The sequence below is a fragment of the Magnolia sinica genome, chromosome 1 (genome assembly GCF_029962835.1).
Source record: "Magnolia sinica isolate HGM2019 chromosome 1, MsV1, whole genome shotgun sequence".
Taxonomy (NCBI): Eukaryota; Viridiplantae; Streptophyta; class Magnoliopsida; order Magnoliales; family Magnoliaceae; genus Magnolia; species Magnolia sinica.
The window spans coordinates 48,938,765-48,966,010 of record NC_080573.1 but is presented as its reverse complement, the minus strand read 5'-3'; the positions used below and the strand labels follow the sequence as shown (position 1 = coordinate 48,966,010).

The 27,246-nt window shown below is 38.4% G+C and overlaps 1 long non-coding RNA gene and 1 other non-coding gene across 2 annotated transcripts; one reads left to right on the top strand and one right to left on the bottom strand.

Annotated features, from left to right (window-relative positions):
• The first annotated feature begins 8,641 nt into the window (after positions 1–8,641).
• Positions 8,642–8,748, top strand: LOC131221715 (small nucleolar RNA R71). The gene has a single exon (XR_009159544.1). It is a non-coding gene; the product is annotated as a small nucleolar RNA R71 (small nucleolar RNA).
• A 16,122-nt stretch (positions 8,749–24,870) lies between these two features.
• Positions 24,871–26,356, bottom strand: LOC131242471 (uncharacterized). Its single transcript, XR_009169646.1, has 3 exons — positions 26,294–26,356; positions 25,550–25,641; positions 24,871–25,186 (listed from the first exon to the last, which is right to left on the bottom strand). It is a non-coding gene; the product is annotated as an uncharacterized LOC131242471 (long non-coding RNA).
• Positions 26,357–27,246: the final 890 nt, after the last annotated feature.

The window sequence follows — 27,246 nt, the reverse complement described above, 5'->3', positions numbered from 1 at the left end:
GCCTAAGGGCCTGGCCGATCTACCAATGGTTAGCAGGCTGCTGTGCTGGCAAACTACTGTGCATGCAGTGGGGCGGAACCTTATCCAATACCGGAAGCGTTGAAGTGGTTATATGTGGACTTACTGAGCAAGAGTTTTGTACTCAGCATCTGACTTATTCATCCATTCATTCACTATCTACTTGGGCTGGTGATGCATAACCAAATCATTCTGTGTACCTTTGTAATGGCCAGGATTTTGATTGGGCGCGCAACCAACTTAAGATTAGGAGTTTACCATATTGAGTCTAGCTATCCAAATTTAGGTATGAGATTAGTTTGGATAGAAGTCCCTTGTGATGGACCCCACAGCTTGCGATACTACATAGTATCATCCCGACTTCACACTCCAGCTTGGTGATTTCTTTCACACCACATATTGCATTGCATCCTCAGCACATAGCATTTGGTTTACTATGCTTCTATATTGCCTAGCCTAAATAAGGTTGATTGTTCACTCCCCAAGTATAGGGTTGTGATGTAGTAATAAACTCGGTAAGACCGAGTTCGAATCCTAAGGGACTGATACATGTACGTTATCTGAAACTAAGTAGAACTAGAACTGGACTAAGATGTAATCTAAATCAAATAGAATTTAAGGAATAATTGTGGAATAATTATCGAAAACTTAAGAGAAATCAGGGATAAGAAACTAGGGATTCAGAGGATCCACTTGTAGAGATCAGGGAGATCTTCTGCCTGCTTCAAAATTCATGGAAATTAAACTGAACTTCCTCTGATATAATTTAAAGAGATGAAAAGTATATGAATTAGAATGGATTCCATCACCAAACCATGCCCAGGAGACAAAGTCAATAAAAGAATTTAACTAATTACCAACCAATCAGATGATTATGAAGGCTAGGAAGGGTACCGACATCCAACCATGCCCAGGAGACGATGGCGAACAACAGGGCTTCCTGACGTCATAATCAAAATAAAGAAAAAGAAATACTCAAAGCCATTGCAAACCCATTGTAATTTCAGTCATGACAGGTCATTAAAAACTAAAAATATTCCCATAATAAAATTAAATCAAAAACCCCTTCAATCTAAATAAAAGGCACAAGCAACATCTCTCCCATCAGACTACAAGCTTCACCTCTTAGCCCTAGCTAAGAGGTTTAGCCGATCACAGGCATGATTAGGCTAAAATAAACAAAAGAAAAAGAAGAAAAAAACACTTCTCTTTTCATTAAGGTAAAGAAAAAAAAAACTTCTGTTTTTCTCCTTTCTCTCACGGCTGCCTCTGCTCACGTCCAGCAAAGATGCCTCCCTTTCTTTCTCCCTTCTTCTTTTATAAACAACAGAGATGGCGGTGGGTGGATGCTGGAGTCGGTGCGTAAGTTGGTTAGAAGAGAACAAGGAGTCACGCACTCCTCTTTCGCAGCGAAACCGCAAACAGCCTGATTTTTGGAGTGATTTCTGGAGCAGCGAACCTCCCCACCTTGGAATCTGACTGCATGGTGAGGTTGAAGGCCCAGCTGTGTAGTGTTTGGACGGTTCGGATTGGCCATCCGACCCTCTCTATGGATACGCAATAGCCCGAAAAATTCGGGTTTCTCCGGACTGTGTAAACAGAGCTTACGTAATCGTTACGCTGTGACGATGGTAGGGTCCACGATCAGCTTCAAATGAGAAATCCAAGCCGTCCACCAGATTTCTATCGGAATTTCGGTCGGGAAAGAGTGGTCTTTGTCGTTCGTTGATGCGGTCCACTGGATTTCTCATTTTACCATCCATCTTCCGTTCCGTTGAGATCTTCACACAACTGCTTACAAGGTGGCAAACAGACACCTATATATTGGTCTTGGCCGTCCAAAGGATCGAATAGACGGTCCAGATCTACAGTTTGAACGATGTATGGGCCCCACAACTCAAAATTGGATGGCCGCTGTCCGTCCGCTGGCTGTCTTACGGAGAGACGGGTCAGCGCCCGTTTTGACCGGGTAGCCGGCTTGGTGTGTTGCGGGAGTGCACCGCCTATGCACTCCCACATGTACACGTGGGGTCCACTATGATGTATGTGAGAAATCCACCCCGTCCATCTCTTTTCTCACCTGATTTAAGGGGTTGAGACCAAAATTGAAGCATATCCAAATATCAGGTGGGCCCCACATAACGATTCAAGGGGCTGATCTGTCCGTTGGGCCACTTTCGGAGGGATCTGAGGGTTGAAATTCGATATGTACGGTTAATTTGTGGGCCCCTAGCCATGTATAAAGTTTCGAGCTGAACGGATGGTGGGAACCCTGTGATCTTGCATTTTAGATGTCTTTCGGGCCACTTGAGCTTCAGTTTCTCGATTTTCTTGGATCCCTAGTGTGCAAATCTGTCGATCTTGGTCTCCTGGGGTCCGTCGCTTGCCTTGGTGACTTCAGACCATTAAATCCATGCTTTTAGTACCCTTTCCCAGTCCAGGCTCGTAAATACGCCCTGCATCACAAACACGATTAAATCGGGCTGACAAACAGTACAATGTTTGTAAATCCAGGCAATAACAGGGGTCTGATGTGCAATATTTGACCCTCAACACAACCCCCAACCAGCATCTTGCTAGTCCCGACCAAGGTATGCGAAAAATAATTTGAGAATTACAGGACCATTTTTATAAACTCAAGAGATTTATGAAAAACAATTCAGATACTAGAATTCTAAGATTAATGAATGTTGGCATTACTTTCTCCTGAAATCAAGCTCACGGTAAACTTCATAATCAAGCTCAAATATTAATCCATTAATTAGAACAATTCTAAACATTGAGTTCCATGAGTGTATAGTGTAATCTCGGCTTAACACTATTAAAATTCACTTCTCTATTTCAGGATATCATTGGTAACCACAAAAGAATTCATGATAACCAACACCTAAACCGAAACTTGATTCATTCTTCTAGCTTTTGATGATTTTCACACTATGTCAACTTTTTTAAAAGTAAAGCCAAGGAGGGAAAAGGAATCCTCACCTATAGGGAGCAGACCCGTGGTGAAGATTAGTCGCCCAACTTTTCCTAAATGTCAACCATGGAGAAACAAATCTACACCTATATGGAGCAAACCTATGGTAAAGACTAGTCGCCCAATCCTTTCAATTTCTCAGGTTGGTTCCTTCAATGTCGAACTGAAATCTTAATGTGTAAGTGAGATGTGTCTTGTGGAATCATGACTCAATCAATGTTTACAACTTCTAATTCTGGATTAACAGTTCGAACTTAGCTGTGAAATCTAACAGATGGCTGAATCTAAGAGACATAAATTACCAACATCACGTATCTCGCAATCTTAAATCAAAGATAGATATCAAAATCAGATCGAATTCACAAGAATTTCCTAGAAATTTTTTAAAAAATTTCCACAATTGTTGCTAAAGACTAAGAAAACACTAATCAGATAACCTAATTTCCCACCCCCAACCTAAAATCTACATTGTCCTCAATGTGAAAGAAATAAGCATGCAGTACACATGGGACAACGAAAATATAAGAGGAGTGATGGAAAGATAGTACCTGAATGAAAGAATCAAGAGGCTTTCCAGAGATATCTACGTAAAAGTGGGTCATCACAAGAGAAAAACCAACAGAAGTAAAATAAAAATAACAAAAATAAAATCCTATCTACACCACTTTCGCAGGTGCTCTCGATTGCATTTAGCGTATGCAACAAGCCTTTAAACCCCTAGGTTGCCCTTAGTGGACGAGTTGTAGTCTCGTGAGGGTTTCCAGTAATGTTACCCACAAACATTGAACTAACTAATGATAAAAATGAAATGAAATGAAGAGCTGGGTTGCCTCCCAAGAGCGCTAAATTTACCGTCTTCAGCCAGACAAATAAAGCAATTATCCTAGTCCTATGAAAGCGATAAACCTACCTATACCTCCATCAGACTGGGAGATCAATCCTGGTAAACAGGAGCAGTCAGTGGCATGGACATGTCCTCTGAATCAAATTTCTCGACAAATGGTTTCAATCGATGGCCATTGACTTTAAACTCCTTGCCATTGTCAGGATCTCTTATCTCAACGGCCCCATGAGGAAAAACAGTAACAATAATGTAAGGGCCGGTCCAACGAGATCGAAGCTTACCTGGAAAGAGATGTAATCGAGAATTATACAAAAGGACCTTCTGACCAGGCGTGAATGATTTTCATAGAATATGTTGGTCATGAAATGCCTTCATTCTGTCTTTGTAAATTCTCGAGTTCTCGTACGCATCGTTCTGAATTTTTTCAAGTTCATTTAATTGAAGTTTACATAGCGAGCCAGCATTGTCCAGATTGAAATTCAGATTTTTGATCGCCCAGTACACTCTATGTTCCAACTCCACATGCAAGTGACAAGCTTTCCCGTAAACAAGTCTAAAGGGAGATGTTCCAATTGGGGTTTTAAAAGCAGTACGGTATGCCCATAAGGCATCGGTCAATCAGATTTACCAATCCTTATGATCAGGGTTAACCATTTTCTCTAGGATATGTTTGATCTCCCTATTGAAAATCTCAACTTGTCCACTTGTCTGTGGATGGTATGGGGTGCTCACCTTATGAGAGATACCGTATTTCTTCATTAAGCTCTCGAATGGTCTATTACATAAGTGTGAGCCCCCATCACTAATTATGGCTCGAGGCGTCCCAAACCATGAAAGGATGTTCTCTTTTAAGAATTTAATGACCGTGCGATGGTCATTATTTCGGCACGGAATTGCTTCGACCCATTTAGTGACATAATCTACGGCGAGCAAAATATACAAATTTCCAAATGATTGGGGGAATGGTCCCATGAAATCAATGCCCCAGCAGTCAAATGCTTCTATGATAAGGATGGGATTCAAAGGCATCATATTTCTATGGGACAATGCTCCCAATTTTTGACAACGCTCACAAGCCTTGCAAAACTCATGAGTGTCCCTGAACATAGTGGGCCAATAAAAGCCACACTGTAAAATCTTGGCCGTGGTCTTTTTAGCAGAAAAGTGACCACCACAGGCCTGTGAGTGACAGAAGGAGATGACACTCTGATGCTCATCGTCTGGCACACATCTCCTTAGGATCTGGTCTGGGCAATATTTAAACAAATATGGATCGTCCCAGAAAAAGTTGCGCACCTTGGTGAAAAATTTCTTCTTATCTTGCGCAGTCCAATGTGTCGGTATGGAACCTGTGGCAAGATAATTAGCAATATCAGCGAACCAAGGTGAATGGGAGACTCTGAACAGTTGTTCATCAGGGAACATATCATTGATATGGGTCACCTCAAGGGAATCAGAGGTATTAAGGCGAGAAAGGTGATCGGCCACTACGTTCTCTACTCCCTTTTTATCTTTAATTTCTAAATCAAATTCTTGGAGTAGAAGGATCCATCATATCAAACGGGGCTTAGAATCATTCTTAGAAAGAAGATACTTAAGTGTCGCATGATCTGTGTAGATAATGATCTTAGATTCGATCAAGTAGGACATATTTATCTAAAGCGAACACTACAGCTAGGAGTTCCTTTTCCGTAGTCGAGTAGTTCACTTGGGCAGAATTTAAAGTTCTACTTGCGTAATGAATGACGTAGGGCCTCTTATCTTTTCTCTGGCCTAGAACCGCCCCAAGAGCATAATCAGAAGCGTCGCACATAAGCTCAAAAGGAAGGCTCCAATCGGGTGGCTGCATGATGGGTGCAGTGGTTAACATGCCCTTAAGCTTGGTGAAAGCTTCCTGACATTGCTCAGTCCACTCGTATGGTGCATCCTTTTGCAGAAGATTACATAAGGGACGAGAGAGGAGACTAAAGTCCTTTATGAATCGTCTGTAAAACCCTGCGTGTCCTAAGAAGGATCGCACATCTCTGATGTTCTTGGGTGGAGGTAGGTTAGAGATAAGATCGATTTTTGCCTTATCTACCTCGATTCCCTTGAACGAGATGATATGCCCAAGGACAATTCCCTTCTGAACCATGAAATGACACTTCTCCCAATTAAGTACCAAGTTCTTTTCTTCACATCTTTTCAGCACACATTTAAGACTTTCCAAGCACTTGCTGAAAGATGGACCGTAAATAGAGAAATCGTCCATGAAGACCTCTAGATATTGCCTCACCATATCAGAAAAGATACTAAGCATACATTGCTGAAAGGTGGCATGGGCATTACATAGTCCGAATGGCATCCTTCGGTAGGTAAAGGTGCCGTAGGGACATGTAAATGTGGTCTTTTCCTGGTCTTCAGGGGCTATCTCTATCTGGTTGTAGCCCGAATACCCGTCAAGGAAACAGTAATAGGAATGACCAGCTAACCTTTCCAGGATTTAATCAATGAATGGTAAAGGAAAGTGGTCTTTTCTCGTGACGGTATTCAACTTCCTGTAGTCAATGCACATTCTCCAACCAGTAGTGACTCTAGTTGGCATGAGTTCAATATTAGCATTGGCTACGATGGTGATTCCGGACTTCGTAGGGACCACTTAAGTGGGATTCACCCATTGACTATCAGATATAGGGTATATGATACCCACATCCAATAGTTTAAGAACCTCGGCCTTAACCACTTCCTTCATGTTTGGATTTAGTCTACGTTGTGGTTGCCAAGCGGTTTTTGCATTATCCTCAAGATATATGCGGTAAGTACAAATCAAGGGATCGATTCCCTTGAGGTCTGCTATCGTCCATCCCAGGGTTCCTTTATGCTCAATGAGAGTAGATATGAGCATACTCTCCTGTTCTTTCTCCAGGTGGGCAGAGATCACCACTGGGTATGTCTCATCTTGACCTAAATAGGCATATTTCAAATCAGAGGGCAAAGGTTTTAGGTCAAGCTTCGGCGGCTTGAGGTTAGACGGTAGAGGCACTACATCGATTTGTGGCAATTCTTCAAATTGTGGCCTCCACCGGTTAACTTCAAGTACCGGTGCAGTATCAAGCAAGGCGCACGTCTCCCTAATCATGTCATCATCAAAATCATGGGAGTGGGCCAGGCATGTCTCTAGATGGTCGGAGGATAAGGTCAGAGGTGTCGTATCTTTCACGAAAGAGTCAATCATGTTAATGTCATGGAAATCATCATCATCCTCTGAGTTGCTACCGTTATTGAAAAAGATATTTGACTCCAATGTCAAATTTTTAAAAGACATAGTCATAACACCATTCCTGCAATTGATAATTGCATTTGACGTGGCAAGGAATGGGCGACCAAGAATGACGGGAATCTGAGTGCTCATGTTATTGATGGGTTCGGTGTCCAGGATGATAAAATCTACAGGGTAGTAAAATCTATCGACCTGGACTAACACATCCTCAATTATCCCTCTTGGTACACGAACAGAGCGATCAGCAAGTTGTAGTGTGGTCAGGGTGAGTTTTATCTCACCCAAATCTAACTGTTTATATACCGAGTAGGGAATCAGATTTATGCTCACTCCTAAGTCAAGAAGTGCGTGATCAATTTGATGGTTCCTGATTACACATGATATGGTTGGGCTACCGGGATCCTTGAATTTTTGTGGCACGTCTTGCTTCAGGATGGCACTCACTTTCTCAGTCAAGAAGATTTTCTTTTGAATACTTTACCGTCTTTTGGTCGTGCATAAGTCTTTCAGAAATTTGGCATATGAAGGAATCTGTTTCACGACATCAAGTAGAGGAATGTTAACTTTCACTTGTTTCAACACCTCCAGAATATCCTGAGAGTTAGAAAGACGTTTTGGTGCAACCAACCGTTGGGGGAACGGAGCAACTGGCTTCTCTAGAAGTTTCGGTTCTAATTTTTGTGGGGCATCACTAGATCCATCATTGTTGTCCTCTTCTGGTTCTTGAGGCTTTTTGGGCCTAATCGGAAGAGTTTTATCAATGATCTTTCCACTCCTAAGAGTGGTGATGGATTTAGTGTGCCCCATCTGATTTGAAGAGCTGGGATCACTAATCTCGTACTGCGGTTTAGGATTGGGGAGAGGTTGTGCAGGAAGCATCCCCTTTTCTATAACCGTCATACGAGAATCTATCTTTTGCATAAAATTTGTAAATCCCCACATTGCCTGAGCTAGCTCTTATATGGAATTTTGAACCGGTTCCTCTTGAGGTTTCACTTAATTTGGATTTTGATTGAAGAAACCTTGAGGGGTAGCCGTTTGTCCATTCCTCCAACTAAAGTTTGGATGATTTTTCCAACCAGGATTGTATGTATTAGAGTTAGGTCCAGTAAAATGTCTTTGATAGTTGTTTACGGCATTGGCTTGTTCATTCAACACTCCTCGAAAGGTAGGTATTGTAGGAAAGTTTTCAGTTGTGTGAATGTTGCAGTCACAGATGCCGCAAACAATTTCATTGACCTTATCCTTCTTTCCTTCCATGGCCTCAAATTTTCTTATGAGATTATTCACTTTCTACTTGAGATCATCTTCTTCTTTCAGGAGATACATTCCGCCTTTCTCCTTAGATTGAGTTGGTCTAGACGTGGTGTTTGATTTTGGGTAATAGTCCCAAGATTGTGTTTTTTCAGCCAGACTGTCGAGGTAGTCCCATAGCTCGTCGACATCTTTATTAATGAACTTTCCATTACACATTGTCTCGACCATTTGGCGCATGGAAGATGTCAGTCCATCGTAGAAAAATTTTGTAATGCGCCATGTTTCAAATCCGTGTTGTGGGCATGAACTGACCAAATCTTTAAACCTTTCCCAACATTGGAAGAATATTTCATCTTCCTTTTGGGAAAAGTTCATGATTGCTTTTCTGAGGGTAATCGTTTTATGATGTGGGAAGAATTTTTTTATGAATTCCCTCTGCATGTCGTTCCATGTGCCAATGGATCTAGGACGCAGTGAATGTAACCACATCTTAGCCTTCTCTTTTAAGGAAAAAGGAAAGAGTTTCAGCGTGATTGTATCCTCAAATACATTAGAAAAATATAATGTAGCTATAATCTCATCGAACTCTTTCAGATGTAAATATGGACTTCTGATTCAAGTCCATGGAATTTGGGAAGGAGTTGGATAACTCCTGGCTTGATGTCCATTTGTCCTGTGTTTTCAGGGAAAATCATGCATGAGGGCGTACTCACTCCCGCCGGTTGTAGATAATCTCGTAAAGTACGAGGCGGGGGTGCCTGATGCACCTCATTCTCATCTTGGGTATCCTCCACCCTGGGTGGAAGTAGAGGAGGTTGGTCTTCAGCCATAACTTCAATTAACTCAGGGGATTTCGAGTGGTGTCTAGTCCTGCGATGGATAGTCAACCCCTCAACCAATCCTCCTTCAGTCAAGAGACGTCGAGTGTTGTCACGGGCCCACTTGGGCATGAACCACTCGTAGCCCTCAATCAAATTCGAAACCTAATCCTAAGAAAGGAAAAGAAAATCTAGAAAGAAAGAGAGAGTTGGAAAGAAATTACCAAATTAAAGTCCCTAAGTTAAAGACCTGTAAAAGAAAACAAACAAGTCAGTTTCTAAAGAGAAGGTTTAGAATTAGAAAATCCTTAGAAAGAAAGATAGAAGTAAAATAGTTTCAAAAAGAAGAAGGTCCTAAACTAGAAAGTAAATTACTAAAAGAGAACTGAAAAATAGAAAGTAGAGAAAGAACTTACTGAATTAGAAATTTCTATCTTAAAGGCCTACAAAATAGGAAAGTTAGTTTTTTAAACAAAAAGTCTACAAGTAGAAAATTTCTAAAAATAAAATAAGAAACAAAGTTAGAGTCTAAAAGAGATTAGAATTAGAAACTTGCTAAAAAAGAATCCTAATCTAGAAATATCAAGGAGGAAATTGAGAAAGAATTTACCAACCTACAAAACAAAAGAGTTGGGTTAGTTTCCAAAAACATAAAACTATTAAAATAGAAAATAGAAAATTCTATAATTAAAAGAGAACTAGAATTGTTTCTAAAACTCAAACAATAATTCTAAAAGTAGAAAAAGTAGAGGAATTAGAAAGGGATTACCAGTTTAGAAGTTATTTCAGGATCTTACAAAACAGGAAAACAGGTTAGTTCCTAAAAATAAAATAAAATAAAGACCTTTAACTTAAAAGTTAGTAAAATCCTAATCTTAATCTAATTTTAAAACCAATTAATTTCAGAGAATCGTAGCCGTCAGTCCCTAGCAACGGCGCCAAAAACTTATTCACTCCCCAAGTATAGGGTTGTGATGTAGTAATAAACTCGGTGAGACCGAGGTCGAATCCCAAGGGACTGATACCTGTACGTTATCTGAAACTAAGTAGAACTAGAACTGGACTAAGATGTAATCTAAATCAAATAGAATTTAAGGAATAATTGTGGAATAATTATCGAAAACTTAAGAGAAATTAGAGATAAGAAACTAGGGATTCAGAGGATCCACTTGTAGAGATCAGGGAGATCTTATGCCTGCTTCAAAATTCATGAAAATTAAACTGAGCTTCCTCTGATATAATTTAAAGAGATGAAAAGTATATGAATTAGAATGGATTCCATCACCAAACCATGCTCAGGAGACAAAGTCAACAAAAGAATTTAACTAATTACCAACCAATCAGATGATTATGAAGGCTAGGAAGGGTACCGACATCCAACCATGCCCAGGAGACGACGGCGAACAACAGGGCTTCCTGACGTCATAATCAAAATAAAGAAAAAGAAATACTCAAAGCCATTACAAACCTATTGTAATTTCAGTCACGACAGGCCATTAAAAACTAAAAATATTCCCATAATAAAATTAAATCAAAAACCCCTTCAATCTAAACAAAAGGCACAAGCAACATCTCTCCCATCAGACTACAAGCTTCACCTCTTAGCCCTAGCTAAGAGGTTTAGCCGATCACAGGCATGATTAGGCTAAAATAAACAAAAGAAAAAGAAGAAAAAAAAACCACAGCAAAGAAATTAAGGTAAAGAAAAAAAAACTTCTCTTTTCTCTCCCTATCTTCACGTTCCAACTTCAAGCCGTGCTCACGTCCGAGCAAAGATGCCTCCCTTTCTTTCTCTCTTCTTCTTTTATAAACAACAGAGATGGCGATGGGTGGATGCTGGAGTCGGTGCGTAAGTTGGTTAGAAGAGAACAAGGAGTCACGCACTCCTCTTTCGCAGCTAAACCGCAAACAGCCTGATTTTTGGAGTGATTTCTAGAACAGTGAACCTCCCCACCTTGGAATTTGACTGCATGGTGAGGTTGAAGGCCCAGCTTTGTAGTGTTTGGACGGTTCGGATTGGCCATCCGACCCTCTCTATGGATACGCAATAGCCCAAAAAATCCGGGTTTCTCCGGACTGCGTAAACAGGCTTGCGTAATTGTTACGCTGTGACGATGGTGGGATCCACAATCAATTTCAAATGAGAAATCCAAGCCGTTCACCAAATTTTTCTCAGAATTTTGGTCGGGAAAGAGTGGTCTTTGCCGTCCGTCGATGCGGTCCACTGAATTTCCCATTTTACCGTCCATCTTCCGTTTCGCTGAGATTTTCACACAACTGCTTGCAAGGTGGCAAACGGACACCTATATGTTGGTCTTGGCTATCCAAAGGATCGAATAGACGGTCCAGATCTACAGTTTGAATGATGTATGGGCCCCACAACTCAAAATTGGATGGCCACTGTCCGTCCGCTGGCTGTCTTACGGAGAGATGGGTCAGCGCCCGTTTTGACCGGGCGGCCAACCTGGTGTGTTGCGGGAGTGCACCGCCTGTGCACTCCCATATGTACACGTGGGGTCCACTATGATGTATGTGAAAAATCCACCCCGTCCATCTCTTTTCTCACCTGATTTAAGGGGTTGAGACCAAAATTGAAGCATATCCAGATATCAGGTGGGCCCCACATAACGATTCAAGGGGCTGATCTGTCCGTTGGGCCACTTTCGGAGGGATCTGAGGGTTGAAATTCGATATGTACGGTTAATTTGTGGGCCCCTGGCCATGTATAAAGTTTCGAGTTGAACGGATGGTGGGAACCCTCTGATCTTACATTCTGGATGTCTTTCGGGCCACTTGAGCTTCAGTTTCTCAATTTTCTTGGATCCCTGGTATGCAAATCTGTCGATCTTGGTCTCTTGGGGTCCGTCGCTTGCCTTGGTGACTTCAAACCGTTAAATCCATGCTTTTAGTACCCTTTCCCAGTTCAGGCTCGTAAATACGTCGTGCATCACAAACACGATTAAATCGGGCCGACAAACAGTACCATGTTTGTAAATCCAGGCAATAATAGGGGTCTGATATGCAATATTTGACCCTCAACATTGATGTTATTATGGACTCGCCAGGATCTGCATATTGCATTATATCCTCGGCATATGACATTTGCATTGCTATGTTTCTTCATTTATATGACGTAGATGAGGCTGATGGTATTCGTGACTCGTCAAGAATTACATATTATATTGCATCCTCGGCATCTGATATTTGGCTCACTATGACTTCACATTGCATAGTCGATCTGCATTGCATACTCTGATATTGAATGACTTATAGACTTGTCAGTATTCCGCTTAGACTGAAATTATATGCTTCACACATGCTTTGCACACACACGTAGACCACCCTCTAAGCTTCATAGTAAGCTTATGCATGACCATTGCGTGCAGATGACGTTAGGTCGTAGCAACATTGTGTCAGGAGAAGGTGCCAGAGCTTTGGAATTTTGTTTCATATATATGTATTTTCCCCTTTCAACATTGTACTCAAATGACTTTATTAGTGGATATGTGGTGATGATGTTGTTGTGACTTGGCTATGCTTATGGTTATACTCCTTTACCAAAAAAATCATATTAAAAATCTTCCTTATAGGATTCCATGATCGGAATCTGGCATATGAGCGCTGGGAGCCGAGAATAGGGTACTATGGAGGCTATCAGCACCGAATTCGATGATCAGGAATTTTGTGAGCCAGGTTCCCGAGTTTGGGGCATGACAATTATGACGAGTAGGAAAGATTCCATCAACCTACCATGCTCAAGGGACGATGGTGAACAATAGGACTTACTAATTTCACAATCTCAAATCAGGAAAAGAAGATACTCAAAGCTATTATAGATTTACCGTAATTCGAGTCACAATAAACCATTAAAAACTGTAAGTATTCCTTAAATATGAAATTTGAATCCATGGAGTTCAACATAAATATGAATCAAAGTAATAAAAACATCCCATCATGCTACAAGCTTCACCTCTTAGCCCTGGTTAAGAGGTTTAGCCAACCATAGACATGATTGGATCTAAAACCCTAGAAGAAAGCCTGAAAACAACTAAGGAACACTACAACAATTCAGTCTTTTCGTGACAAGTCAACTCATCGCTAAAAACTCCAAACTCGTCGCTAAAAACTTTTAGTGACGACTGTACTTATCACCATGTTTGATGCAGATACGGCGTCACTAATTCTATTTAGCAACGAAAACGGCAACTCGTCTTCAATAACTTAACTATTTGCGACAAACTAATAACTTATCGCAAAATATAGTTAATTAGCAACGAGTTGACACGTTGCCATTGCATATCGTAAAACGTTGCTAAATATGAGACTCGTCGCAAATAAAGACATGTTGCGACGAGTTCTCGTCGTCACTAAAAACTTTTAGCGATGACTGTGCTCGTCGCTACGTTTGATGCAGATACGGCATCACCAATTCTATTTAGCGACGAAAGTGTCAACTCGTTGCCAATAACTCAACTATTTGTGATGACCTAATAACTTGCCACAACATATAGTTAATTAGCGATGATTTGACATATTGTCATTGCATATCGTAAAACGTCACTAAATATGATACTTGTCACGAATAAAGACGTGTTATGACGAGTCCTCGTCGTCGCTAACAAACCTAAATTTGTCATAAAAAGTTTTGTGCAGCGAGTGTTGCTTATCGCCAATGTTGTTGCAAATAATAATTATTTGCGATGACTTAATACAACGTCGCAAAATAAAGCTTATTTATGACGAGTTTACACGTCCTCATTGCATATAAAGTCGTTACGAATAAAGACGTTTTGCGACAAGTCTTCATCATCACTAATAACCTCACACTTATTGTAAAAGTTTTTTTGGGATGAGTATTGTTTGTCGCCAATTTTGTTACAAATAATAATTATTTGTGACAACTTAATACAGCGTTGCTAAATAAAGCTTATTTGCGATGAGTTTATACGTCGCCATTGCATATAGTCGTGAATAAAAATCGTCGTGAATAAAGACGTATTGCAAGGAGTCCACTTATTACTAAAAAAATCATAAAGTCGTCGTAAAAGCCTTTGTGGCGACGATTGTTAATCATCATTAATTATATCACAAATACGATGTCACAAATTCTATGTAGTGACAAAAATAATAAGTCGTCGCTAATGATTTAATTATTTGCCATGACCTAACAACTTTAAAAAAAATATTAGCGATGAGCTAACACGTAACCATTATATATCACAAAATGGCATCAATTTTTTTGTTTGAACCAACTTAATTAAACAAAATAACCTGTATTAATCAATATTTATCATCATCCATTGAAATATAAAAAGTAATGAGATCAAACAAAATAATTAAATTTATAATTATCTAGACCATAAAAAAAGTACACATGTCCAAATTGTCCAATAAAAATGAATAATAAAAAAAGAAATGTGCGTCATCGATAATGTGGTGCGGCCTGGGAAGATAACACCAATCTACAAAAAAATCTATAAAATTATTAAAATAAAATATTATTAGTGACTATTTTATACTACTTGCATAATTTAAATATGGCATTCAACTTACCACTGAGGATGTGATTGGGGCTGGTGTGACATGAGGGTGTGCAACATTTCCTCCAATTGAGTCTATCGTGTCTCCATATCATTTATCATTTCTCGCACCTCAGCCGATATTGCCTCTGCCTGCTTGGTCCTCCTTGTAGTCTTCCGCCTGATAGAAGAGTAGAATAATCTTTGTGAATTGCATACGACCTCTCAAGTAATAACAAATGGGAGCTGTGTAACAAATATTCAACCATGGATAAATGTTTTCGAATGGCCTTTGTAGCAAGAACATCTGTTGCTAAATTTGAATCCACGGTGTTTGTTTGTTTGGAAGGCAAGACAATTGATATTAGGCATGTGCCTTTTGGTTGCTAGATAGATGCATATATCCCTTCTAGACTATACATGTACGATGTTCGACTTCAATGAAAGAATGAAAACTTTTTAAGTCACAAGAAAATTCAGACGTAAAACATGTTACGGACTTGCAAGCAGAACATATCGCAGTCCAAGGCTTGGATTCCAATCCTTCTTTAGCGTATTGACGTAGATCTCGCCATTAGTTGCAATGTTTGGATGAAAGTTTTTTGTCAGAAAGTAACTTACAAAGACGGGAGAGGTACATGGAAGTGAAATGAGCACGACGTACTTCGTCACTAAAATATCATTGAAAATGTGAAAAATGTATATTATCACACCTTTGGGTGGCGAGTGTGGAAAGTCATGTGATAATAATAGCTTCATGCGGAAAATAACATTTTCGTATGGATTTCCAGCTGCACGAGATGTTAAACCATGCCCTTTAGTCAAGTTTGTAAAGAATAATACCGGATTGAAAGGCATTTCTGATGATAAGTCACCTACCTGGACCCTCAATATCGGCAAATATAGTGGAGAAATCATCATCATTTATACATACTTTAATGCCCTCTGGTGGGATTTCATCAAGATTTTTCGATTCCTTGGCAAGTTATTTGACCACATTTGGTGAAAGATTTTCATTTGTTGCCTGCCATAAGTAATAAACCCGTAATAGATCTTCCAATGTCAGATAAAATTCTGGGAATAATGTAGAAAACCATACAAAATACCAACAAATGAAAATCAAATAATGCATAGAAGGGAGAGGTGAATGTATGCACTAGAATGAGATTGCTGATGTATGCAAACTCATATAGATAGAAGCATTGGGAGAATAATATAGTAAAAGATTTACCATCAGCCAAAGTTAGGGGCTAGTTAACACAACAGTGTCAAAAGAAACTCCTGCCTCCTGTGCTCGAGATATAACCGGACCTTCTGATGGATGATGCAGCAAGGTCTCTAATATTCAAATAAAAACATACAATTAACTATAATTTCATGCTCTATCTGGAAACACCACAACAATGCTAACTAAGTTTCTGCATGAAACATCACCAAACCATCACCACTTCTATTCTATAAGCATTGATCTACATAAACTTGAAAATAAGAAGAAAAAGAAATAGGTACATCTCTATACAGTTTAATGGTAAAGAAGCAGAATCAATATGCAGAGAGGAAAAGGACCAAAAAAACCATTAAGTAGTCAATGCGGGACAAATCTTCCTTCTTGCAGATCATAAACATTTCAAAGAACATGAGACTAGACTCACTACATGGCTTCTTTGAAAGATTGAACCATAACTAGCATCTTCCAAGTTCTAACAAGCCAAATGCAACCGGCCTCAAGAATTTAGGAAAGTGCCAAACCAAACCTGATTTGGAGGCACATCCAACAGTGGCAGCAGAGTCTAACCATAGATTCAAATGATTCACCCATGTCAACCATATTTTGACGCATCAGGAATATGGTCACACAATACATAAAAAAGTTAGGACACGTAGATGTGTCATGCGGGCAATGAGATTCAACTTGTACCACACGCTGGCAAGGATACCACGGAACAAGTGGGAGAATGAAGAGGAATAAGAAAATTATGGACAATAGAATATTATATTTTTGACCATTTATAAAATAATGGGTATATTCATTTGTTTGGTAAGAGCATGAACAAATTTTTGTAACTTATTTGAACTTTGAATGGATACAAAATCCATCTTCGAAGCTAAAATCATTGATATGTTTCCAGGTTCTACCAATAAGGTATATCTTTTAATTGTCTATTGAGAAAAGTGCCTCAGTCAAAGTCATAATAGTTTTCAAATTGAAGACGATTAATGGTACATGTTTGTGATAGTACAAATTCAAGCATGCACACATACCAAAAAGCCAACAGTGAGAGAAAAATACTACTGAACATTTTCTTTCACACCAACAGCCAGTGCTTTTCTTGTATATCAATAACACCTTTCATTTTATGAGCTACCTGAGAAGTGAAATAGCCTGATTTTTTAAGCAGAAGATCTACACAAAGAAGCCACCTAATTTGAACTGTGCCCAGCACATGGACCTGATCCAAGACACAACCTGACCATAAACTGGGTCCATCACATGGACTCAACCTGACTTGAAACCGGGTCCATCACATGGACCCAACCTGAACCCAGCTAGACCCATTCAAAATTTGAGACCCAAACCTGGCTTAATTTCTTAACAGGTCCAAAAGATAGACTAGACATGTTAAATCAGATCTGATCCATGGGTCCTAATTACAAAGGTAGATAAGTAACCATTGACTATCCTAATCACAAAGCCACATACTAGCTAAAAGAACAAAAAAGACAATTTCTAAACTAATAGTTTTGCATCCTGCAATGTGAACTTTCATTTCACAGTAAAGGGTGGGAAACATTTATAACGCGAGAGAGATTCATGCTATTATGCTAAGACCGCCACCAATGTTGTGCATTATATGGATGTGTATTTGCTCAGTCTCAAATGAGGTCTTTGTTTGATTGTACAAGAACCTTGTCCTTTGACCAAGCTTCATAATGTGTCCCATTCAATTCAAAATCTACCCATCTAGGTGACAGGGAACAAACATTTCACATACCTGTGCTCCAAGAAACTCGATCCATTATTTTCCCACTCACTGATATCTCCCAATGCTGATACATGCAAAAAAAGGAATTGGGAACCTTGCAGATTAATAAGGCTAAAAAGAGAAAGGAAGCAGGGGAGAGAGAGTTTTCTAAAGGCTACATTTCATGCATCACAAAGTCTTCTTTCCCAAAGCACTCAATACTTTCTTTTTAACTTTAGCATAGTAAACAAACCAATGAGATTCTAATCTTCAAAAAAATAAAAGATAATAAAAGAAATAAACAACTAATATGGGAAGTTGGCACACCTGAAAGCTTCACTGTGAAGAGTCCAAAAACTTGTGGGAAAATTCTTGCAAAATGGCATTTCATCCTGCAAATAGTTTGAAGAAGCATTATTGGAACATGTAGCAAATAAAAAATAGAAAGAAAAAAGCATAATGAAGAAAAAAAATTGAAGAAAATATTTTAAGATCATTTTAATATCGTGAAAAAAATAATCTCTATTAATTAAGAGGGGAAAGGTACATGAGAGAGCGATTTTAATGGATACAACGAGAAATTCATATGTCAGGAATATGATTCCAGGTTAAAAAACAAGAACAAGTGATGCTAAGTTTCGCTATTTATCCCTTCTTTCTCCCAGTGAATATGTGAAATTCAAATTACAAAGAAACAAAAATTGAATGTATCAATAGTAGTTCTCCTGCATAAGGAGCCTTAGAACTTAAGTAGTGAATGGTTTGGAAATTTGCAAGGACTAATGAGAAAAAAGACCGGGCTAAAATCCAAGTAGTTAAAATAAAATTCTCAGGTGGATTAAAATTCCAAGTAGAAAAAAGACTGGGCTGAAATTAAACAAATTTTTGGAGTTTTTGTCAGTAGAACAATGATGCTTAGTTGCAAGCAACAAAATTAAAAGTGAAACTTATAACATATTTCAAATGGAAAATGAAATTGAGCAATGCTATAAAGATTAAGTTGATATAAATTTTGAATACTTGTACATAATATTTAAGAGCATGTTTGGTGGATGGTTGAAAATGAATTTATCTTATTTTCGTTAATCATAAATATATATTAGATATCACATAAAATGAGATTAAATCATTTTCATGTTAACTAAACAGGTCTTAACTATATTCTTGATAATAATAATAAATAAATAAATAATCCAACATCAGTGCCATCAAGAATTTAAAGGATCTAAGCCTACTTTAGATCGCCTTAATGTGAAATTAGACCATTTCTGACTTTCTGGTATTTCTTCTAACTCATACTGCAATCAGCATATTATCTTTTCACATAGTTTTCACAATGAATTGGCTAGAATTCTCATCAAGTGAGTTGTCTAGACTTGAGATTAGAATGGTCCATCTGCCATCGTATACCATAGGTAAGCCATGACACAAAAACCAGCGTAAACAAAAATTGTTGAGTCAGATATGTAAACAGTTAAAAAAAACCATAAATCGTCAAAGGTCAAGCAGATGGGCAGTTCAGATCATCTCCACATATGGGGCCGTGGTATCCATGCTACATGAGCAATGCAATGCAGGTCATGTGAAATGGACCCGAAGAAGAAATATGAAAGAAAGCCATTCTACCTATCAACTAAAGAAGTCCTAAGCAAACTGCACATCACTTGAATGTAGGGATGTAAACGGGCTGCACAACTAGTTTTATGGGAATAGAAAAAAAAAAAAAAGATTCTAGAGACAAAGAAGCTAACTAAATGTTCAAGACAAAAATAAAAACAATCCATGCACACACATGTACAAATTAAATCAGTCAAATATTTCTTTCTCCAAACTTTCAAAATGAATTAAATGGATTTATTAACTGTTATATTAACAAAGCTGGGAAGACTAGCTGCTCCAATTCAATGTCTATATGAAATGAAAGCCCACCAATTAAAATTCACAAACTACAAAGTAAAATAACAATGTGATTCAATAGAATTATATATGTCAATGAATATAAGGAAGGTTTATTTCATAGAAGTGGTCCAATAGATCATATGCAACTAGGATGCTCTAGTCCTTAAAAGAACTGCTCTACCTGCAGAGAATGGAGGGTTCAGTGTGCTTTACAAGACAACAATAAAGGTTTATATGGTAAAGAGATTTTAAAGATAGAGATGAAGAAATAATCAAGTTATAAATAAATAAATAATGAAATGATGAAATAGATGAAAAAATAGAGAAAAAATGCCCCAAGCAGATCAAAAGGTCATATACTACATGGAAAATGATAGAAAAATTAATTATTATAAAAAATAAAACATACAGAAATCATTCATTGCCAATCCTTCTAGAAGCCTAAAGCTAAGAACACGAACTCAAACATGACTCCCTTTCCCGAACTTTTTATCCAACTTGTAGACTTCCTCATTAGCCACATCAGATATCTGTGACCTATAAAAGAAGAATCTTTACATTTTCAGCCTGGGTTGCAGCAACAACACCAGAAGGATCTTTAAATATGAACCAATCACAAAAAAAGGCAATACCTTCATCAGTAAATTAAGAAAGGCTAGAGAGGAAATAAATCAAAATTAATTCATGATTTGGTATCTAAATTTACGTTTGCAGGTGCATTTGGATGCTCAAATGATTTGATCTACAATAACTCAATCCAGCGGAGTGTCCATCTAGTTGGTCGTCTCTATAGATGGTTAGCTTGTTTAAAAAATTGACTGCACGAGCAATCCTAGTCATCAGGGCATTGTGTTGAGTGTTGCTCATAAGCACTTCCTAGCCATATGCTTTGACAAATCCACCCTAAAATTCCCAAATTCCTATTTTGGACAATCCACCCTAAAATCCCCAAATCCCTAAATCAGTATTGAGATTGAGAGAGAATGAGAGAGAGAGTGAGTGAGAAATACCTCAACCGAGCTTTAGAGAGAGAGAGAGAAGGCGTGCGTGGGTAGGGCTTCGGCAACAAGAGCGTGGGTGGAGAGAGAGAAAGAGAGAGGGAGAGTGGGAAGAGAGATCGAGAGAGAAAGAGCGGGAAGAGAGAGAGAGAGGGGGGGATATGGAGAGACTGGAGTAATTACGAGAGAGAGAGAGAGACGGAGGAGAGGAGAGAAGTTAGGGCATTTCAACTTTAAGAATGCTCACCCGAGCGCATGCGAACCTTCAATGGATGGACGGGATTTCTTGGCCAGTCCCGATCTTGGGCCGCACCAATCATCAGCACAAAACAGGATGCGCAGTTACGTTCTGCGAACGTCTGAGAAAGCCGATAGCTGATCTTGTGTCCCAGCAGCTCACTAACGCAAGATGGGCAGAGTCCCACCAGGAGTCTGCTGCGAATGGAGAGGAGCAGAGGCGGACAGCTGCATAAGAGGGAGAGGCTTTAGACGTGGAAGGTGTTCTGGGAAGGAGTTTGGCTGCTGGTGCTCGGTCGTGGGTCTGGGTTCAAGAAAGAGAAACAGAGAGGGAAGGGGAGCAGAAGGGAGGCTGCTGCCGAACATGGTTGCTGCTGGACATGGCTGAGACGTGAAACAGCGGAGGAGTTGGAGTTTTGGACGGTTGAAGAAAGGCTGGACGTGGAGTGGGTTTTCTCTTTTTCCTTCTTATTCTCTTCTTTTCCTTTTTATTTTTTATTTTGTTGTTTTTGTTAGCCCAGTCATGTGTGGCTAAACCTCTTAGCTAGGGCTAAGAGGTGAAGCCTGTAGCGAGAAGGGAGAGTTTATTCCATGCAAGTAGATTAAATTTCTGAACTTAATTTGATTTAGTTGATTATTATAAGGAATATTTTTATCAATCTTTAATGGTCTGTTGTGACTGAAATTACAATGGGTTTGCAATGGCTTTGAATATTTCTTTCCTCTTTTTATATTTATGAAGTCAGGAAGCCCTGTTGTTCATCATTGTCCCATGGGCATGGTAGGATGATAGTACCTTCCTGATCTTCATACATTGTTGATGGGTTGGTAATTAGTTTAATCATGTTGTTTGCTGTGTCTCCTGGGCATGGTTAGATGATGGAATCCATTGTAATTCATATACCTTTCATCTCTTGAAAACCAAATCAAGTAAGTTCAGTTTGAATTCCGTAATCCTTGATGCAGGCATAAGATCTCCCTGATCTCTACAAGTGGATCCTCTGAATCCCTAGTTTCCTTCCTCTGAATTCCTTAAAGTTTTAGATAATTATTCCACCATTATTCCTTAAATTTCTATTTGGTTAGATCATATCTTAGTCTAGTTCTAGTTCTACTTGGTTTCAGGAAACGTACAGGTATCAGTCCCTGTGGATTCGACCTCGGTCTTACCGAGTTTATTACTACATCACAACCCTATACTTGGGGAGTGAACAGTTTAGGTTATAGGTTTAGGGATTTGAGAATAGGTTATAGGTTATAGGTTTAGGTTATAAGTTATAGGTTATAGGTTTAGGTTTAGGTTATAGGTTTAGGGATTTGAGAATAAGTTATAGGTTTAGGTTTAAGAATTCGGGTTCAGGATCGGGTTATATCACTACGCCAAAACAGTGAAAAAAGGACATCTGGAAACCGTCTCAAATCTCTATAAATGACGATTTTGAACCGTCACATGGGCCGTCTTATTTTGCCACGTCATATTAGTTAAAGGACGGTCATGGACTGTCATTAAAGATGGACGTTAAAAGGACGATTATGGATCGTCTGTAAAGAAGGATGGTCATGGACTGTCATTAAAGATGGACAGTAAAAGGTCTGTTATAGATCGTCTTTGATGTTAGATTGTTACAAACCGTCTAAAACACTAACGGTCTGTGGCTATTGCTAGCGTTCATTTAACGTCTTTAAAAATGGACGGTCATGGACCGTCATTAAATATGGACGTTAAAGGATGGTTATGGACCGTCTTGGATTTCAATATTTTAGAAAAATATGACCTTAAGCTGTCGAAAAATTGCATGCATTAAAAAAAATCCGCAGCAATTTTCTTTTTGTGTTTCTTTCATCCAATAAAAAAATATTCAACCAACAAAACATGGTTATAATTTAGAATTAAGAAGAATTATTAAGCTTAAATAGGAGCTTCATTTAAGTGGACAAGGAAATAATAAAGAAGAGTATTCCAATTTAAGTTACTAGAAACAACAGCAAAAATTAAAGCTTTGTAAAAAGAGACGTGTTAACAGGATACCTCATTGATTCTCATGCATAAGAGTCCAATGATGATAAGAACAAAAATTGCAGCACAAGGGTCCATAAATACGACAATGTTATCCTGCAAAGAAATATGATTGTATTAGATGTTAACTGTACTATTAGATGTTAATGCACTTGATTAAATTGAACCACTAATGTACTTGATCAGATTACACACAAGTTCGGATTAGAGCTATAGTCTAGCAAAGGTTTGCATTGGCATACATGAATGATAAGGAAGCTTAAAAGAGCTCAAAAACTAATCAAGCCCTTTTATTTTCCTTTGCAATAGAATATGTACGATCTTATGAAAACTAATCAATGAATTAAAATAGGGTTTGAAAAAAAAATATAAATAATAGTATTCATTTAATGCGTTGGCCTTCACGGTCTACAAACTTCTAATATAATGACATTATAAAATCTAGTAGCATAAAACAAAAGACTATTAAATTCATGGGTTCTATAGCCCACGTGAATTTGCAACCATGAAGCATTTATAAAGTTTTGGAAAATTATTTTCATGATATTGGCAAACTATTTTCATGAAATTTGACTAGATTTTTATGCCCATATAAAGCTTTCAAGATTTTCACCTACCTACAAACTTCTTCAGTTGATATTGCTGTTGCCATCTACCAAATAAAGTTCATCTGGTTACCAAACTGAGTTCATCCCAAACGGTGAAGATACTTCATAGATTCCACAAAACCAGACGGAATTGCACAATCCATGAAACCTGCATGGAATAGAATTTACAGAAAGAAGGATAGCATGCTAATGTTTTTTATTTCCATAATAAAAAGGAATATATAAGTTGGGAAAATACTTGTAGCCTACCCCAATTTGTTGGAATGAGGCTTTGTTGATTATGATTTTTTATTTTTTATTTTTTCCATAAGGCTAGTAGCAGTATTTATCTGAAAAAAGAAAAAGAAAAAAACAAATAGTACTCTTGAGCACAAGCATGTCCACTTTATATACTAGTAATTCAAGTATATTCAGGAAAATTTGTAAAAAAATAATATATATATATATATATATATATATTGTAAGAAAGAATTCATCTTTTCTTCTGTTTTTTTTTTTTTTTAAAAAAAAGGAACTGTTAAGAATGATTTCCTCATTTTGAAGGACCAAAAGCAACTTGCAGAACATATTCATCCTGCAACCATCCATCCCAAAAATCTAGAAACAAAAATGATATGAAACAAAACAAAAGACAATACAGATACTAAATTCGGAAGCTAAAAGCCTGAAGCATTGGTGTAACAATACTTATACTATTACAATGATTAGAATTAACAACTTGCTTGGTAGCAGGAGATAACAATACCCATACTATTACAATGATTGCAGCCACAATTTGTATAAATGCAAAAGATACATATAGACCACCCAATTAGAAAGGTGGGCGCCACAGGTGGGTGGTCCAATTAGATTATGGATCCCAAACATCAGGCAGGTCTGCTCATCGGACGGTTCATGAATGTATGTTGAACATGAATTGACAATCATTATTTTCTCCTACCAACCCAAATTAGATCCAAGAGGAAGGCTCAACATTCAAATATTAGATCAAAGCACAATCACAGATGGAGGAACTGATCAACTAACACCAGTTGTAGGTTTACCCACGTGCCATTCTTCAAGTGCTTTAGATTGAAAGTATCGTTTGGTTACACCAAATATCAAGAAAATTTGCAACAAAGTAGATTGATTAATCATGAATTTCATGATGTTTGGTGTAACCAAATAAACCCCTACACATGTAGCGTGGCTATTATCTAAAATTCACATGTATTTCACGCTTACCATTTTCTGAAATTTTAGAAGAGATTGACTCATCAAGATCACTAGAATTCCCAATACATGTAGTGTAGCCATAACCAACAATCTGGAAACCTTGTTGATCAAAATTTATTGAACAGTAACAGAAAATTTTGCCTTCTCACGATATCTTTCCAATCCACATATCCTAACACAATACCTCTTATGGAGATATTTGGTAACAACACTGGAACCTAGATTGAGACTTGTCTTAATCAAAGGTTTAACCTGATCAAGAAGGGATTCAATTTAATAAACTGTTATCTCAACACCGAATATGCATTTAAGTGAATCTAGTCATGCATCATGGGTTAGGACTTAAGAGTAAGAAGTGGAAGAGAGGTTATTTGCATATTGGCTAGCGAGTTGTGCTCAACACCAATATCCAAACAGCAGTCCTTGGACCTATAAAAGGATATTTGCATACCTGAAGAGAGGTGAGAAGCAAGATCACTCCAGAATTCCACAGTGCACATATGGTGATTGGTGTTAGAAGATTGTGAGTTTGGGCATATGAAAACCCCAAAGCAACCCTTGTTGAGAAGCAATATTTACTGGTCAGAAATTAAATCAAGTACTAAAACAAACAACCACTGTTAAAATCCACAAGAAAAATGCAACATAACCCTTTTTATACTTGAAACCGGATTAACTACTTTAGAGTTTCAAGTCAACTCTAAGGCCTCATTGAGTACAATTCGAGTTTTAAGTTTTTAAATTAAGACATGGTTAATGAACTCTGTCGATTCCTCAGAGTAGATGATAGAGCTAATAATTCAAATCAAGTTTAAAGCCAAGAGTTAAATGCCTGAAAGTAAATGATCAAGTACATAATACATTTGTAAGTCCATCGCTGCATCACTGAGTTCTAAAACTATGGGAGGAAAAATTGTTACCTAGCATGAAAAGTTGGGGAAACTCTCTAGGAGTGAGATGAGCAAGAGCAAATACCACAACACTTACAAGCACAGAAACTGGTGTTGGAAACCTGCATGAAGAAAATGAAAAGAAATAGGAAACACACGAACATGTACATAATGATCACAAATGATCCCTAAGTAATTAGCCTTAAACAAAAAGTAATTTAAGCTAGAATACAACCATTTCAACCCTGAAAGTTAAACAACTAGCTTGGACCATCATAATTAAGCTACAGAATTAGCATTGTAATAGAAAGATGACTCGTACTAATGCCACTGTCCATGGGAAGTGGCTATTCTTACTGAGGTGTCAGATTTGTGTGCATCTCTTCCGGTGTCTTTTTTGCACTAACAGAAGGCTAATTAGTTGGCCAAGGTGGGTGCTTCAAGAGATTCTATTGTTATTACGGAAAGCTTCTAACAAATTTTTTATTTTTTATTTTTTATGGTTGGAATTTGTTTTTTCTTTGGCTTTAAGCCAGTTTATTAATCAAGTCAGGCTTAGGTTGCATTTAATAGCCCATCAGCCCCACCCATTTGATTGGGCACGTCAAATGACCATTCTACATCTTGTACAAAAGAGGTTGGCAGGGCTCTGGCCAGGGACAGACTCAGACCCACACCATTTATAATCATCATGGGAAAGGCTCAGACCTATATGTTTTGGCCCATCACTGACCCAGGTCTGGGTTTTACTTTGCAGGCCAGACTTTGACATACCTCAACCCAGCCTGTTGACAGCCGTAGATGTAACTCCATTTTACCTCAAGCTCCTTCACACCTATGACAAAATGTGTAATGACCTGAAAAATTTTGTGTCAAGACCCAAGTAGTACCTTTATTTTTCCTTAGTAGCTAATTAGGGTAATTTGTGCTAAACTTGATTGCTTGTGAAATTTGCATCAAGCATTTTAAATTTGATCTGCATGACTCAAAATCTGTAGAATAGTTAGCGCTAAGTTACTCTAAAATCTAGGATTCATTGCTAAATCCAGTTGCTCTTGGGAATTTTTGGAAGTTCTGGATCGGACTTGGACCGGGCGTCGTAAGTCCGATAGCGATGATCTTAGGCTGTTTTGGTCACCATGTTGGACTTGACCATCACCTCAAAAATCAAGTCCAGATGATGTTCGAGGTCGATTTGATTGAGTCCGGAGTGAAGAGTGTGAGAACGGTTAGAAATTAAATGTGATTTTATGAAATCTGAGTCGTGTCGCTTACGCAACGATTTTAAGCAATCTGACCGTTGGATTCTGACCCAATTTCACCCTCTGATCAGGAAAGATGGCCCAGGCATGTCCTTATGCCTGTGGACCTGATCAAGTTTCGGTGACCATTGAATTGAGTGTGGTCCGCCACGGCTGATCTGAAGATCCGATCGGTACGAAAACTCAGCCTGACCAAGATCCATGGTCAGTAAGCTTAAGTCCGACCTTTCATGGAAAAAGGCCCATCGGAAGTGCTTCGTTGGATCGTGAGAAGCCTGTTTTGGTTATAACCTAAGTATACCTTGGCCCTGGGGTTATTTTCATCAATGTTAGGCCTATATATAGACCTTAAAACCCTAGCTCTCTTTTCCATACGAATTTTCTAACCCTAGCAAAGAAAGAGAGAGGAAAAGAGAGAGAAAGTGAGAGAGAAGTTGGTGAATCATCTTAGATTCTTTCCTGTTC